The sequence below is a fragment of the Giraffa tippelskirchi genome, chromosome 5, assembly GCF_054371585.1.
Source record: "Giraffa tippelskirchi isolate mGirTip1 chromosome 5, T2T-mGirTip1v1.2.pri, whole genome shotgun sequence".
Lineage (NCBI taxonomy): Eukaryota > Metazoa > Chordata > Mammalia > Artiodactyla > Giraffidae > Giraffa > Giraffa tippelskirchi.
Window position 1 is genome coordinate 51,491,178 of NC_137279.1, and position 17,511 is coordinate 51,508,688.

Here is a 17,511-nt window from a genome sequence, read left to right on the forward strand (position 1 = left end):
TGGAAACAGCAGAGAAAAGGGGAATGACTGCTAAGGGGTATAGGGTTTTTTTCTGGGGCAATGAAAATGTTCTGGAATTAGAAAATGGTGATGGGTACACCTCTGAATCGTACACTTTAAAATAGTGAATTTTGGGACTTCCTTGGTGGTCCAGTGGTTAAGAATGCACCTTCCAATGCAGGCGACTCGGGTTCCATCCTTGGTCAGGGAACTGAGATCCTACATGCTTGAGAAACTAAGCCTGTATGCTGCAATCATGGAGCTTGTGCACTCTGGAGCCGCGTGCCACAACTAAAGCCCAGTGCCACAGTGAAAGAGCTTGTGTTCTAACAACCCAACCAAATAAAAGAAAAAATAAATATTGTTTAAAATAGTGAACTTTATAATATGTGAATTATATCTCCATAAAAAATTGATTTAGGCAAGAATCATCAAAATATGCTAAAATGAGAAAGTAAGGGTGTGATCTGGAAAATAATATTTACATAGATTCAAAATAACCCCCACAAATTAATTATCAATTACAAGACAAAAAGAAGTTTGCAATAGAGAGATTTGGTGGACACCACCATAACCAAATGATCAAAATTAACTTCACGAGTTATGAGTGGAATTGATATCATTTAGCTCCTGATATGATAGATTGAAAAGGACATAGCATAATGTGATATTCCTACCAAAAATGCATAACCTGTATTTGAGGTAGACAAATCTAGGTAACTACCCCATAATCTTTTTAAAATTTTATTTATTTATTTTTATTTTTGGTTGTGCTGGGTTTTTGTTGCTGCTCATGGGATTTCTCTAGTTGTGACAGACGGGGACTACTGTTTAGTTGTGGTGTGAGAGCTTCTCATTGAGGTGGCTTTTATTGCAGAGCACAGACTCCAAAGCTCAAGGGCTTCAGTAGTTGCCCCATGATGACATGTGGAATCTTCCTGGACCAAAGATCGAGACCATGTCCTCTGCACTGGCAGGTGGATTCTTAACCACCAGACTACCAGGTAAGTCCCCCCATGATCTTGAAAATGATTACTGTCATGAAAGGCAAAGACTATGAATTTGTACCAGATTAAAAGAGACTAAAGCAACAAGACAACTAAACGCATGGGTGATCCTGGACTGGATCATGGATTAGGAAGAACAGTAGTGAGAATTGGCAAAAATTGTAATTTTTAATTGTATTTAAATTTAAATTGTTATCATATTGTGTTTAAATTGTGATCATATTAAGTTTCATATTACTATGAAACTTAATGTAATCATATTAAGTTTCCAGATTTGGATAATTTTATCATGGTCTTGTAAGAGTATGTCCTTCTTCTTAGGAAATACACATTGAAATATTTAGGGGTAAATGGGTCATGATGTCTCTGTTTGCTCTTCAGTGGTTCAGTATGTAGATAGAGAATGAGGTGAATAAAGCAAATATGATAAACGTTAACACTTGGTGAATCTGGATGGAGAGCATACAAGAGTTTGTGCTAAGTTTTTTTTTTTTAACCTTCCAATTTTCTGGAGATATAGTTGACATATATCACTGTTTAAGTTTAATGTGTACAGCATAATGACTTGACTTATGTACATCATGAAATGATAATCACAAATTTAGTGAACATCCAGCATCTCATGTAGGTACAAAATGAAAGAAATAGAAAAATTTTTTTCTTGTGGTGAGAACTCTTAGGATTTACTCTCTTAACAACTTTCATATATAACCTATGTGCCTGCTCAGTTGCTTTAGTCGTGTCCGGATCTTTGTGACCCTATGGACTGTAGCCTGCCAGGCTCCTCTGTCCAAGGGATTCTCTGTGAGTGAAAGTCACTCAGTCGTGTCCGACTTTTTGTGACCCCATGGACTATACAGTCCATGGAATTCTCCAGGCCAGAATACTGGAGTGGGTAGCCTTTCCCTTCTCCAGGGGATCTTCCCAACCCAAGGATTGAACCCAGGTCTCCCACATTGCAGATGGATTCTTTACCAGCTGAGCCACCAGAGAAGCCCAAGAATACTGGAGTGGGTAGCCTATTCCTCCTCCAGGGGATCTTCCCGACCCAGGGATTGAACCCACGTCTCCTGCATTGGCAGGCAGATTCTTTACTACTGAGCCACCTTGGAAGCTCATCCTTGTAATAGCCTATGACAAAGATAAAGGTGCAAAAATCACTGAATTTTGAAGCTTTCTCTTTTGGGGGGGGTCTTAATCTTAAAATCTACAATATATCTTTTGTTTTTCAGCTTTGGTTTGGAATCTAATTGTTGCATGGTAGAAACGGCAGAGAAAGCCAGGCATGACTAAGGGTTTGGGTTGAAATGGACATGTGGAAAGCCTTCCTGCTCCCTTATCTCTCCACATGTGGTCAACTAGTTAACATCTAGGGCAGGCTGACCCCTGAGCTAAACAGCAAAATAAAACTTTGGAAACAATTTAAACCACTTCCTGCCAGTAAGCCCACTTAAATTATCCTCTGTTTATGTATATTGGATCTGTGCCCCTATATTTCTTACATCTTTTTTTTTAAGTGAAAATTTCAAAATAAATGATTGCTTTGTTTCAATTATTGAAACCAATGCTTGTTTTGAAGACGTTTCCTGATCAAAACAAATACTTGTAACTAAAACAAATATTTGAACTTTTAGGAGTTCTGAGTTGTAAGTGTGGTTTTTACACCATCAGCAGGATTTTTACACCATTGCAGGAGGATGATCTCAAGTACAGGATGGACGTATGCATTTTTAGATATCTGTGTTTCTAGTTTCATTATTTGTACCTTCCTTTTTATCTCACAAAATTAATCTGAGACTGAGTGGAGACAGCAAATGGGTGAGCTTTTGAATTCCTTAGATTAAAGACATTCAAGTCAATTTAACATGAGACAGTTACTGTATAGACAGCATATTAAAAAGCAGAGACATTGCTTTGTCAACAAAGGTCATCTAGTCAAGGCTATGGTTTTCCCAGTAGTCATGTATGGATGTGAGAGTTGGACTATAAAGAAAACTGAGAGCCGAAGAATTGATGCTTTTGAACTGTGGTGTTGGAGAAGACTCTTGAGAGTCCCTTGGACTGCAAGGAGATCCAACCAGTCTATCCTAAAGGAAATCAGTGCTGAATATTCATTGGAAGAATTGATGTTGAAGCTGAAACTCAAATACTTTGGCCACCTGATGCGAAGAGCTGACTCATTTGAAAAGACCCTGATGCTGGGAAAGATTGAGGGCAGGAGGAGAAGGGGACAACAGAGGGTGAGATGGTTGGATGGCATCACTGACTCAATGGACATGAGTTTGGGTAGACTCCGGGAGTTGGTGATGGACAGGGAGGCCTGGCGTGCTGTGGTTCATGGGGTTGCAGAGAGTTGGACATGACTGAACTACTGAACTGAACTGATCTGATCCTGGCCCCTGTCATCCATCTGCCTTCCTGGTTAAGGTGTATGTTGGGGGATAGGATTGGGTTGGGTGCAGTGAAGTAAGGTAGGAGCTAAACTGTTCAATGGTACCTTCCCAAGATGGACTTTACAATGAAAAGAGTAAATTAAACCCAGACATTGTATTTCCTGTCTGTTAGCAGATTTGTAACTTATAAAATAGACTAAATAAAAAGAGGTTTGAGAGTTTCAATGGATTCTGATTAGCCATATATACTTTTTCCTTTTTAACTACAGAAAAAAACATATAACGCAAAACTTACAACCTTAACCATTTCTAAAAATAATGTTAAGCATAGTCACACGGTTGTGCAATCAATCTCTGGAAAACTTTCATCCTGCAAAACTGAAACCCTGTGCTCATTAAACACCAATTCCCCATTCTTCCCTGCCCTCAGCCCTTGGCAGCCTCCATGCTACTTTCTATTTCAATGAACTTGACTACTTATATAAATGGAATTATTCCATTTATCTTTTTGTGACTAGTTTATTTCACTTAACACAATGTCCCTCAAGTTTCATCCATGTTGTAGCATGTGTCAGAGTTTCTTTCCTTTTAAGACTGTATAATATTCTATCATATGTATGTACTAGATTTTGTTTATCCATCAGTGGACACTTGAGTTGCTTCCACCTCTTGGCTATTGTAAATAATGCTGCTATAAACATGGGTGTGCAAATATTTCTTCATGATTCTGCTCCCAGTTCTTCTGGATATGTGCTCAGAGGTGGGAGTGCTGGATCGTATAGTATTTTCATTTTTAATTTTTTGAGGAACTACCACCCTGTTTTCCATAGCAGCAACACTATTTTGCATCACCAACAACAGTGCACAGGGGTTTAAATTTCTCCATACTTTTGCCAACACTTGTAATTTTCTGTTTTTTTGATAGTAGCCACCCTAATGAGTGTGAGGTGATATCTCCTCAGGGTTTTATTTTTCATTTCCCTAATTATTAGTGATATCGAGCATGTGCTTGTTGACTATTTGTAGATCATCCCTGGAGAAATGTCTATTCAAGTCTTTGCTCAGTTTTTAATTGTTTTTGTTGTTGAGTTGTAGGAGTTCTTTATATTCTGGATATTAGCAACATGCAAATACGTTCTCCCATTCTATTGGTTGTCTTTTCACTCTATAGATTGTATCCTTAGATGCACAAAGGTTTTTGAGTTTGATGCAGTCCTCTTTATTTGTTTTTTCTTTTGTTGCCTGTGCTTTTAGTGTCATATACAAGAAATCATTGCCAGCCAAATCCAATGTCATGAACCTATTGTTTATGTTTTTTTTTTTTTTTAAGGAGAGATACAATTTTAGAACTTACATTTAGGTATATGATCTATTCAGAGTTAATTTGAGCTTCTCTGGTGGCTCAGTCCATAAAGAGTCTGCCTGCAATTCAAGAGACCCCAGTCTGATGCCTGGGTCAGGAAGATTCCCTGGAGAAGGAAATTGCTACCCTCTCCATGGGAAATCCTATGGACAGAGGAAACTGACTGGCAATAGTCCATGGGGTCATAAGAGTCAGACATAACTTTAGCAACTAAACCACCAGAAGGTAAGGGTCAAACTTCTCTGATCCTTTGCATAGATATCCAGTTTCCCTAGTTCATTTTTGAAGAGCCTGTCTTTCCTCCATTAAATAATCTTGGCATCCTTGTCATAGATTTTTCGATCACATATAATAAGTGGGCTTATTTCTGGGCTGTCTAATCTATTCCTTTGGTCCATATATCTGTCTTTATGCTAGTAACACCAAGTTTTGATTGCTATAACTTTATAATAAATTTTGAAATCAAAAAGTGTAATACCTCCAACATTACTCTTCTTTAACTATGTCTTTTAAGACACATTTTTAGACTAGATGAGCAGTTTCCTGTCACAGCTCATGTCTGAAATTCCATCATTAGATGCATTCTTTTAAATTTAAAGCTTTAGCTCTAGGGAAAGATGGTTCACTAAACTTTCAATTCATCAAGTGTTTATTGGTTGCTAGATGGATAAGGCACTAGGGAGATACTAAGATAAATAATGTTTCACATCCTTGAGAGAATGTGAATCTGACTGCAATATTGGTTACCACATGGATCTGCTGAACTGATTCCATTGGCCTGGCTGACTGGACCAGTGTCTCCTTATTTCTTCATATATAGTGTTTCTAAAGTTATATAGGTCTTCCCAGGTGGCACTAGTGGTAAAGAACCTACCTGCCAATGCAGAAGATGTAAGAGATACAGATTCAGTCCCTGGGTGGAGAAGATCCCTGGAAGGAGGGCATGGCAACCCACTCCGGTATTCTTGCCTAGAGAATCTGGTTGACAGAGGAGCCTGGCAGGCTACGGTCCATAGGGAAGCAAAGAGTCAGACACAACTGAAGTGATTTAGCACAAAGTTGTATATTTGGAAAGAAAAGGTGAATTCCATGGAATATTTTTCATACAAAGAGGTTCAGTTAACTGTGTTCTCTCCTGTCATTAGACAGGTATATAAACAAAAATTATGGGAACATGTAAGTAGTAGTTAATCCAATTTAAAGAATCAAGGAAAGCTTCACAAAGATTACATTTCACCTTTACCTAGAAAGATGAGGGTATTGGAATACTTGTGGAAGCTTTCTAAATTAAAAAGTGAAGAAAGTTATCTGGTGGTTGTTCAGTTGCTAAGTCGTGTCCAACTCTTTGCAACCCCATGGACCACAGTACGCCAGGCACCCTTCTCCATCACTATCTCCCAGAATTTGCTCAAATTCACGTCCATTGAATTGGTGACGTTATCTATGTATCTATCATCCTCTGCTGCCCCCTTCTCCTTTTGCCTTCAATCTTTCCCGTCAGGGTCTTTTCCAGGCTCTTCACATCAGTTGACCAAAGTATTGGAGCTTCAGCTTCAGCATCAGTCCCTCCAGTGAATATTCAGGCTTGATTTCCTTTAGGATTGACTGGTTTGATCTCCTTGCAGTCCAACAGACTCTCAAGAGTCTTCTCTAGCACCGCAGTTTGAAAGCATCAGTTCTTCAGCACTCAGTCTATTTTACGGTCCAACTCTCATATCCGTACATGACTACTGGAAAAACCATAGCTTTGACTAAACAGGCCTTTGTCAGCAAAGTGATACCTCTGCTTTTTAATGTGCTGTCTAGGTTTGTCATAGGCTTCCTTCCAAGGAAAGGAGCAAGTGTCTTTTAATTTCATGGCTGCAGTCACCATCCACACTGATTTTGGAGCCCAAGAACATAAAATCTGAATGTGCATGTTCAGTGTGTTTGACTCCTTGTGACCCCATGGACTGTAACCCATCAGGCTCCTCTGCCCACGGGATTTCCCAGACAAGAATACTGGAGTGGATTGCCATTTCCTTCTCTGGGGGATCTTCCTGACCCAGGGATTGAACCCACATATCCTGAGTCTCCTGCATTGGCAGGTGAATTCTTTACCACTTGAGTCACCTGGGAAGAGTGAAGAATGACACGAGGACATTTCAAACAAGAGGAACAGTAAGAGCAAATAAATGAACTATGTAAACACTCTGCTGCTGCGTTGCTTCAGTCGTGTCCGACTCTGTGTGACCCCATAGACGGAAGCCCACCAGGCTCCACTGTCCCTGGGATTCTCCAGGCAAGAACACTGGAGTGGGTTGCCATTTCCTTCTCCAATGCATGAAAGTGAAAAGTGAAAGTGAAGTCGCTCAGTCGTGTCCGACTCTTCTCGACCCCAGGGACTGCAGCCTACCAGGCTCTTCTGTCCATGGGATTGTCCAGGCAAGAGTACTGGAGTGGGGTGCCATTGCCTTCTCCCTATCACATGAGAAATGGGTAAATAAAATGTGGTAGAGTCACATAAACACCCAGAAGATCAAAAAAATGCAGGTTGAGTACAGGATTTTGGACTTTAATTCTGTAGACCAGTGGGGATCCTTTTTGTTCTTAATTCTTTTAAAATTCTTGTGTCAGTTATCAATTTATTGCCTCTGAGCTCTGAATTAACACTTTTTGCCTGCCTTGTGAATATTTTTTCTTTCCTGGAGAGATGTTGCAGCAGAAAAGGGTTTTCTTGCTGGTTCCTGTGAGCTTGCTTGACAGGCTCCTACAGTAAGCATGTGGGTGGCTTCTCCTTCACCAGCTCCTAAACAGTGTATTAGCAGCACCCTGTGATCAGCAGCTCTCCCTGGCACCTCCTCCTCCCTTGGTGGTTTTGTATTAAAGTGCCTCTGGTCTCCCTCCTGGAGAACAGTTTTCTCTTTCAGTAAGTTCAAGAGGGTGGGTTGTTTCCAGCAACTTTTGTCAGCATAGCACGACACAACAGCAACTTTTCTGCTGTTCTATGAACCACAGCTATGCCCTCCCACAAAGTCAGGGTCTCAGCCCTTGAGGAGCCTCTTCCTTCAATGTTGTGTCTTAGTTCAAAGAATATGGCTGCTCCTTATATTTGCCATTTCTGTATTCTTTAGAGTTCTGTTTACTGCTTACTAGCCAACCTCCTAAAGTAGTGAAATTGATTTTGTATGATGGGTATCTTTCAAGAATCCTAATACAGAGAACAGATAAAAGCAGATCTTTTCTAATCAAAGCCAAGTGGGAAGACCCAAGACTCATTTCATTCAGTCTTTCTTTTGTTCCCTGAGGAAGCTTATCAAAACCTACTATTCTGCAAATACTTGAAAACTATTGCTGTGTACAATTGGGCCCATCTTGAGTTGGAGAAATGACTTGATCAGTGGTGTGTTTCAGGAAAATGATTCTAGTAATAATAGACTAGATTGGAAGGCAGAGAGTTGGTAGGTAGTGATGCCTATTAGGAGGATAGAGTGGTAGTTACAGAAAAATAAGATTTGGGGACTGAAATAGAGCAAAGACTTTTGGATGGAAAAGAGAAATGCACAGAAACTTTAAAATTGCCAAAAATGAAAAAAAAAACTGACACTACTTGATGACAGGATGTTGGAAATCATATACTGGAAAAAGATGTTAAAAGATGACACTGTTACACAAACTCAGCAATGGGATGACTGGATGGGCCGTTAATGAACATTAGGACTATTGGGAAAGGCTTAGGGTGGGTGTGGGAGGAGAGAAAATGAGTTTGATTTGGGGCCTATTGAGGTTAAATGCCTATGAGGCACCCAGAGAATGATAACAGCTCTAATTCTTTGACACTTACCATGTGCCAATGACTCTTACAGGTGTTCTAATTTTCTTCATACTCTATTTTTAAATGTATCAGGATTTTGTTTTAATCAGGTATAGGAGAAGGCAATGGCACTCCACTCCAGTACTCTTGCCTGGAAAATCCCATGGACGGAGGAGCCTGGTGGGCTGCGGTCCATGGGATCGCTAAGAGTTGGACACGACTGAGCGTCTTCACTTTCACTTTTCACTTTCATGCATTGGAGAAGGAAATGGCAACCCACTCCAGTGTTCTTGCCTGGAGAATCCCAGGGACGGGGAAGTCTGGTGGGCTGCCATCTATGGAGTCGCACAGAGTTGGATACGACTGAAGCGACTTAGCAGCAGCAGCAGTAAGATGACAGACTCAAAGACAGCTACTCTGAAAGGAGAGTTTATCACTTACAATTCCTGAGAGGAAGAGGCACACCACACACACAGACACACACTCCTCCCTCCCCCCACTCCATGTGAAGTCACGTGGGGAAGCACCGTGGTCAGTTATCAGATGGAAGGAACACAGAGGAAGGTATGGCCGCAGCCTTTACTGTGTTTTTTGTAGGGTGGAATGGGTGATGCAAGGTAGGCAAGTTGACTAAGTTTAGGATTGGATAGCTTGAATAATTTCAGCAGACTCTGGGCTCCTGGATTATCTCTGGTTCCACTGTACTTTTCTCTGAAATGGTTTATGGCAAGGGTATAGTGTTCCAAACTACCAGAGGCTAATAAAAGGAGTTGGTTGGACTCTGAATTGGTCAGTGTGCATATCAAAGGCATGTTCAAAGACCAGTTGTTTTCTGGGGGAGAATGGATACATGTATATGTATGGCTGAGTCCCTTCACTGTTCACCTGAAACTATTGCAACATTGTTAATTGACTGTACCCCAATACAAAATAAAAAGCTTAAAGTTTGGGGGGAAAAAAAGACAAGTTGTTTGCTATCTCAGGGAATATGCTAACCCTGAGAGGATCAGTCCTTGAAATACCCCAAGATGTCAAAGCATCGTAAGATACAGAAAATAAAAAACATGATCAATACATTCTCTCTAATCTCTCTTCTTCTCCCAGTGATCTTATCTGCCATTCTATCACAGTTACTTACTCTCACAGTCATGTAGTAGACTATGTCATTATCAGTGACTGCAATTTTTTCTACCTGTTTCAAACATCCCAATCTCTGGCCATCTCTTCCTGTCTTTGCCTCTCACTGCGTGTAATACCTTAGTGTTAAGAATCCTCTGAACCCACTGGGGCCTACCTCCATTGATCACACTAGTTTTTTCCTATTCCTCATCCTTCTCATAACATCTCTTCGTGCCTAACTCTGCTAAAATTCCACTGATAGTCATGATCTTTACTCCCTTGTAGAAATCCTCTACTCTCTCGCCGTTTCTTGCTTTATTATGTGTGCTTGTGCATGCTCAGTCACTTCAGTCATGTCTGACTCTTTAAAACCTTATAGACTGTAAACATGCCAGACTCCTCTGTCCATAGTATTCTCCAGGCAAGACTACTAAAGTAGATTGCCGTGCTCTCTTCCAGTGCTTTATCATACTTCTGTATAAACTATGGTTTCAGTTTAGTTCAGTCGCTCAGTCGTGTCCAACTCTTTGTGACCCCATGGACTGCAGCACGCCAGGCCTCCCTGTCTATCACCAACTCCCGGAATTTACCCAAACTCATGTCCACTGAGTCAGTGATGCCATCCAACCATCTCATCCTCTATTGTCCCCTTCTCCTCCTGCCTTCAATCTTTTCCCAGCATCAGGGTCTTTTCAAATGAGTTGGCTCTTCATATCAGGTGGCCAAAGTATTAGAGTTTCAGCTTCAGCATCAGTCCTTCCAATGAATATCCAGCACTGATTTCCTTTAGGATGGACTGGTTGGATCTCCTTGCAGTCCAAGGGACTCTCAAGAGTCTTCTCCAACACCACAACGCAGAAGTATCAATTCTTCGGCAGTCAGCTTTCTTTATAGTCCAACTCTAACATCCATACATGACTACTGGAAAAACCAAAGCCTTGACTAGACGGACCTTTGTTAGCAAAGTAATGTCTCTGCTTTTTAATATGCTATCTAGGTTGGTCATAACTTTCCTTCCAAGGACTAAGCATCTTTTAATTTCTTGGCTGCAGTCACCATCTGCAGTGATTTTGGAGCCCCCAAAAATAAAGTCTGCCACTGTTTCCACTATTTGCCCATCTATTTGCCATGAAGTGATGGGACCAGATGCCATGATCTTAGTTTTCTGAATGTTGAGCTTTAAGCCAACTTTTTCACTCTCCTCTTTCACTTTCATCAAGAGGCTCTTTAGTTCTTCTTCACTTTCTGCCATAAGGGTGGTGTCATCTGCATATCTGAGGTTATTGATATTTCTCCCAGCAATCTTGATTCCAGCTTGTGCTTCATCCAGCCCAGCGTTTCTCATGATGTACTCTGCATATAAGTTAAATAAGCAGGGTGACAGTTTATAATATGGTTAAAGTGTGGTTAGATCCAGTTCTCTACTTACTCCTGCCTGTATCAGAGAACTGAATGTGACTGCCAAAAACAAAAACAAAAACCGCAAAAAACTAACCATGCTGAGTGTTCTTACTTTAAATTCATGATCATGACTCTCAAATGGACCTTCCTGCTGCTCTGCAATCACTGTACGTTTTCCAAGTTCACTTCCTCTACTGTTTTTCTAATGATTATTTCATACCATCTCCTCTCTTCTCTAACTTTCATTACTTCTCCACCTCCCCATCTACATTCAGTTATTGATCTGACTTCTAATTGCTTCATTGACAAAGAGGACGCAATCAGAGGAGGACTTCTACAAACTCTCGTTTCACACATACCCACTGACCTGTACCTAATCATGTACTCTGACTTTCTTTTGTTACTTTGGATGAATTTTCTGTCTTTTTATTTTTTATTATTTAGCCATGCTCCATGGCATGTGAAATCTTAGTTGCCTGACCAGGGATCAAACCCGTGCCCCCTGCATTGAAAGCAGGGAGTCTTGACCACTGGACAACCAGGGCAGTTCCTGGATGAATTTTCTAGTTCCCAGCGAGGGCTAACCTTTCTGCTTGCATAGTAGATCCTGCCTTCCCTCCTCTACTCAAAGAATCACTCCAGCAATTTTTCTTTCTATTAAATTTTTCTTTTAATAGAATAGAAAAATTTACTTGGTATTTACCTCTTTACTTGGTGTTTTTCCTCACCATACATACATGCCATTAATTTTCCCAACTTAAAAACAAACAAACAAACAAAAACTCTTGACCTCCCATTAACTTGAGGTAATTTGACCTTCCAGTTACTACTCCATCTCTCCCCTTCCTTTCACAGTAAAACTTCCCTAAAGATTTGGCCACATTTGCTACCTCTAATTTCTCTTCTCTTATTCTGTCTTGAATCCCCTGCAATCAGACTTTTACCCTGGCCACATCTTCAATATTGCTCTTTAATAAGATCTCCGGGAGCTGCTCATTGCTAAATCTAATGGCCAATTGTTAGTTCTCATCTTATTTGACTTGTCAGGGACATTTGTGACAGTTAGTCGTTCTACCCTTTTTAAAATACTTTCTGCATCTGGCTTTCAGCTTGTATGTCATCCTGATTTTTCTTCTACCCAACTAGTCTCTTCTTTTGTTCTCTCTTCATTTCCCTGATATCTTAACATTGGGATGCCCTAGGGCTCAGCCCTTGACCATCTCTTTATTCTTATATTCACTCCCTAGGTAGTCTCAGCTAGTACCTTTTTAAACAAAAGTATTTATTTGGCTGTGCTGGTCTTATTTTTATTTGTTTGGCTTGCAGCATGTGAACTCTTAATTGTGGCATGTGGGATCTAATTCCCTGATCAGGGGTCAAACTTGGGCCCCCTGCCTTGGGAATATGGAGTCTTAGCCATTGGACCACCAGGGAAGCCCCCGGGTGGTCATCCTGTTGTATCCTCAGAAGGTGGAGAGCAGAGGGAGTTAGCTATCTTGTTCCCCTAATAAGAAAACAAGTCTTATCATGGGACTCCATCTTCTTGACTTCATAGTTCACCTCTTCACATAAGTGGATTTGCCATAAAGCAAAGGAAGTTTAAATGTCACCCTCTTTCACTTCCTATAGTCCCTTTATCTCACATTCAGATGAAGTTTTAATGAAGGATGGTGAGAGATGGTGAGTTGATAGCAGGACAGCTGGATATTTGAATCTCAATGTTCCAATTAAGTGTTGGGACAGCTAGGCACGATCTGCCCCCATCTCTTGTTGCTACCGATCAGCATGTCTCAGAAGTGGGGCCAGAAACTTGCATCTGAAGAATCTGGAGGATTTGTTAAAAATGATGTTTCTTAGGCCTTATCCAAAATCTACCAAATCAGAGACTCTGAAAATCTTCACTGTAAATAAACTCCACAGCTCTTCCTTAGACATGGTATAGGGTTGGCTCTTCTGTGTTTATGTGTTTCCCCATTCCTTCTCCCATGGCACAGTCTATGAGGAAGCTGATGTTTTTAGATTGCTTAATTGTGTACTCAAGTTCATAGTATTGTTAGAACTCAGATTTTCTCATCAGTTAACTATTCTAGAATTTTTCTTTTTCCTTGCTTTCAGTCACTGGCCCAAAAATGCGATTTTCGTTTGAGCAGAATAGGTCATCCTACTTTTTTGATAAATAAATACTTTTGATTTTTTTCCCCCATAAATTTGGATTTGTGATTCTTTTCAAACATATTGACTCATTTATGCCTTGAATAGCTAGAATCGTGCATTAGCAGAGTAGATGTGAGCAAATATCCAGTGAACAAGATTAGATGACCATGATGCACAGTAGAGAGATGTTTACATTTATTAGTCATTGAAATGAAATGGGGGAGTCAGCTCTTGAAGGTCTGTGGGGGTTGGGCAATGGTAGAGGCATTGTCACCCACGTGAGCCACAGCAGTCAGACGTTTGAAGGAAATTATTCCCCCGGTCAGATCCTCATCTACAAAACTTCAGGATCGAAAATGGTTCTGATTCAAGCTAAATAGAGACTCCTGCCTACAGAGACTTCAAAAGAAATGATGGTCCATGACTCACTAATAACTGCTTCATATTTTCCTAGGCTTCATTGAAATGTCACCATGGTTTGGAGTCCCAAACCCTAAGCAACAAGCTAAAATGATTCTGACGCTTAAAAAAAAAAAGCTGGCAACCTTTGGATGGAAACACCACATACAGCATTTCAAATGTCTTGATTGCCCTCTGGTCATTGTCCCATACCCACCGGAGGGGACACATGTGAGGGCATAGGTATGGTGGACAGTTGCGCAGAAGAGCCAGATTAGGAAATGAGGGCGGAGTTAAGGAGCAAAGCCGATGTACCGCCTGTCAGAAAAGAAGATGCCGAGAGCTGAGAGGGTGGATGGCAGAATTGGAGGCACAGAATGGTAGTCAACAGTCAAGAACTTACCAAACAAAATGAGATGGCAAGAGCTGCAGACTAGGGGTGCCTGACATATTTCTGAGTCTGGTGGGGTCTGAACTAACAGTTGTGGTTCAGATCCCATCTGCTTGATTCAAATACATCTCAGACAGCAGAAGGCCAGTGAGAAGGGCTTTTTTTTTTTTTTTCAAGAAGTGGATTTATTTAGAGGGAAACACACTCCACAGACAGAGTATTGGCCATATCAGAAGGTGAGAGTGGCCAGAGGGACTTTTTAAACAAAAATGATAAAAGTAGAGTTGATTTATGATGTTGTGTTAGTTTCTGCTCTACAGCAAAATGATTCAGTTATACATATGCATATATACATACATTCCTTTTCATATTCTTTTCCATTATGGTTTATCATAGGCTATTGAATATCCTGTGCTGTGTAGTAGGACCTTGTTTATCCGTCCTATATACAATAGTTTGCGTCTGCTAAGTCCAAACTCCCAATCCATCCCTCCCCTCGCCGCCTCCTTGGCCACCTCAAATCTATTCTCTACATCTGTGAGTCTGTTTCTGTCTTGTAGATAGGTTAATTTGTGTCATATTTTAGATTCCACAAGTAAGTGAAATCATAAGATATTTTTCTTTCTCTCTCTGACTTACTTCACTTAGTATGACAATCTCTAGGTCCATCCATGTTGCTGCAAATGGCATTATTTCATTCTTTTAAAATTTCTGTGTAGTATTTCACTGTATATATGTGGACTATCTTCTTTTTTTAATTTATTTTTTAATTGAAGGATAATTGCTCTACAGAATTTCGCTGTGTTCTGTCAGCATGAATCAGCCATAGGTATACACATATCCCCTACGTGTCCTGGGTCCTATCTTCTTTATTCATTCATCTGTCAATGGACATTTAGGTTATTTCCATGTCTTGGCTATTGTAAATAGTGCTGCTATGAACACTGGAATGCATGTGTCTTTTCTAAGTATGGTTTTCTCCTGATATATGTCTGGGAGTGAGATTGCAGGATCATATGGCAACTCTTTTTTAAATTTTTTGAGAAGCTGTCATACTGTTTTCCAGTTGGCTGCACCAACTTACATTCCCACTAACAATGTAGGAGGGTTCCCCTTTCTCTACACCCTGATAAGGGGTTTTAAAGAACTGGATTCCTGCCCTCCTGCTCAAATTCTGAGCTTTGTTGTCTCTGAAGGAATTAAGACATTATTACCTCTTTGAAAGTTTCTTTATCGTTGCCCTGTTCGGCAATGGCACCCCACTCCAGTACTCTCGCCTGGAAAATCCCATGGAGGGAGGAGCCTGGTAGGCTGCAGTCCATGGGGTCACTAAGAGTCGGATATGACTGAGCAACTTCACTTTCACTTTTCACTTTCCTGCATTGGAGAAGGAAATGGCAACCCACTCCAGTGTTCTTGCCTGGAGAATCCCAGGGACAGGGGAGCCTGGTGGGCTGCCGTCTGTGGGGTTGCACAGAGTCGGACACGACTGAAGTGACTTAGCAGTTACAAAATGTCAAGTGCATGCAGGTAACTAAAGTCCTTGAGCATCATTCAGATGTCCTTTGTGTATTGGTCATCTCTTAGGTTGACCCAAGTATAGTGTCAGGGGCTGGGATGAAGGATAAAGGGCTTAGAAGAAACTGCCCCCAAGGATGAGTGGTCAGGAATCCACTATCTCAAGGGGCTCGGCAAACTGGGCCATAACACTCTTATCAGAGGATATTTTGTCTGGTGAGTTTGGGCAATATTTGGCAGAATTAAGAAGTAGTTGTAAGTTCTGGGATGTCATCTCAGAGAGCAGGAGGTGAGGGAGGAGGGTGGTGAGAGGAAAGCTCATATCAGAATCTCTATAACTGAGCTAATGTTCTAAGCTGGACTCTGACACTAAGTGAGAACTTGCAGAGTTAAATGTGAAACCATGGCTGGCAGGGACCTAATCTCACAGGTGGGACCAGCACTGTGAACAGTAGGAGAAGGCCAGAAGTTCAGTCCAGCAAAGAGCATTTAGGAACTTTGCTTCCTTCACCATCAGAATTGGGCTATTGTCTAAGAAAAAGAGTCTGCTACATTCAAGGACCTGGCCCCTGAGCCATTTGACCTATTTTGGCCTTTGTTTTCTTCTTTCTTTTTTTTGGCTGTGCTGGGTCTTTGTTGCTGCACTTGGGCTTTTTGTAATTGCAGCAAGTGGGGAGTATTCTCTAGTTGCAGTTTGTGGACTTTCCATTGTGGTGGCTTCTCTTGTTGCAAAGCACGGGCTCTAGGGCATGAGGGCTTCAGTAGTCGCAGCACGCAGCTTTAGTTGCCCTGAGGCATGTGGAATCTTCCAGGACTAGGGATCAAACCCATGTCCCCTGCATTGGCAGGTGGTTTCTTATCCACTGTGCCACCAGGAAAGTCCCTGTCCTTTGTTCTTTCTCCTGACTCCCCTGTTATACGTCCATAGTTCACTTGCCAAGCTCTTGAGACATGCTTCCACGTTGTCACATGTTGGGGATGAGTATATGAACAACCCCCCTCCCCCTTGGGAACATCTTCCCAGCATTTAGCCTAGTGAAACTGGAGCTGGGCCCTTGGATAGGATCTGCACCACCTGGGCCTCTTACCCTTACCCTGGGCCAGGGGTGGGGAGGAAATGAGAAACAGGGTACAAAGGAAGTTCTATTTTGTGTTCCTCTCTCTTTCCTCCTTGCGTTATTACCCTCTTCTTAAACTACCATCACAATCACTTAATACCTTAAAAAAAAACAAAAACAAAAACAAAACTTCCTTTTCTCTGTTGTCAGACCTCATAAACAATATGGTGGTCTGCTTTCTACCTGTAATTCACTGAGGACTCCAAGTCAACCTCCACGTTTCTTTTCTGTTACCATGTATTGCTTGAGAACATTGCTGCTTTGTGAGCTCTCAAAAAGTAGGTTAGGAGGCTAATTAAGATGGTTCACTGAGGTTCTTTAATAAGAGGAAATTCAGAGGAATGAGAAACATATACTTAAGGATAGGAGCAAACCAATTGGAGGGCTGAAAATGACATTTAATCTTTCAGGTCACAATGATGTCATTTGCTGCCCTAAATTAGTGGTTATCAGATCATCGTGCTTGTTAAAAATAAGGGTTCCTGGGTACCTCCTCTGGCGATTTGGAGTCAGAGGACCTGGGATGGGTCCCGGGTGTCTTCCTTAACAAGAATGCTGAGAAATTCTTGGACATCAGCAAGTTTGGAAGCCCTGTCTTCTAGTATCTATTACTGAACAGTCCCAGAAGATCTGAGGGTACACATGATTTTATTTTTGTATAAAAATTTTCTCATAAAATTTATTGATGCAACCTTAAAGAAAAGTTTGGAAACATAAACTATCTCTATTTCTGTTATTCAAATACAGTAGTTTCACCTCTTCAATTCCTTGTGTACTGCACTCACATTTTACATACTTGTAAACAAAAAACAAAGTACAGAAAGTTTTATTCGGCTGTTTTTTAGCAAAATATAT

General features: G+C 41.0%; 1 protein-coding gene across 1 annotated transcript in view; it reads left to right on the forward strand.

Annotated features, from left to right (window-relative positions):
* The window catches only part of TP53BP2 (tumor protein p53 binding protein 2), a 213,890-nt gene that overhangs the window by 58,001 nt on the left and 138,378 nt on the right, over window positions 1-17,511 (forward strand). The window contains exon 2 of the mRNA XM_081491600.1: window positions 878-1,004. The gene's annotated coding sequence lies outside the window, so the exon portion shown is untranslated. The remainder of the gene's footprint in view (window positions 1-877; window positions 1,005-17,511) is intronic.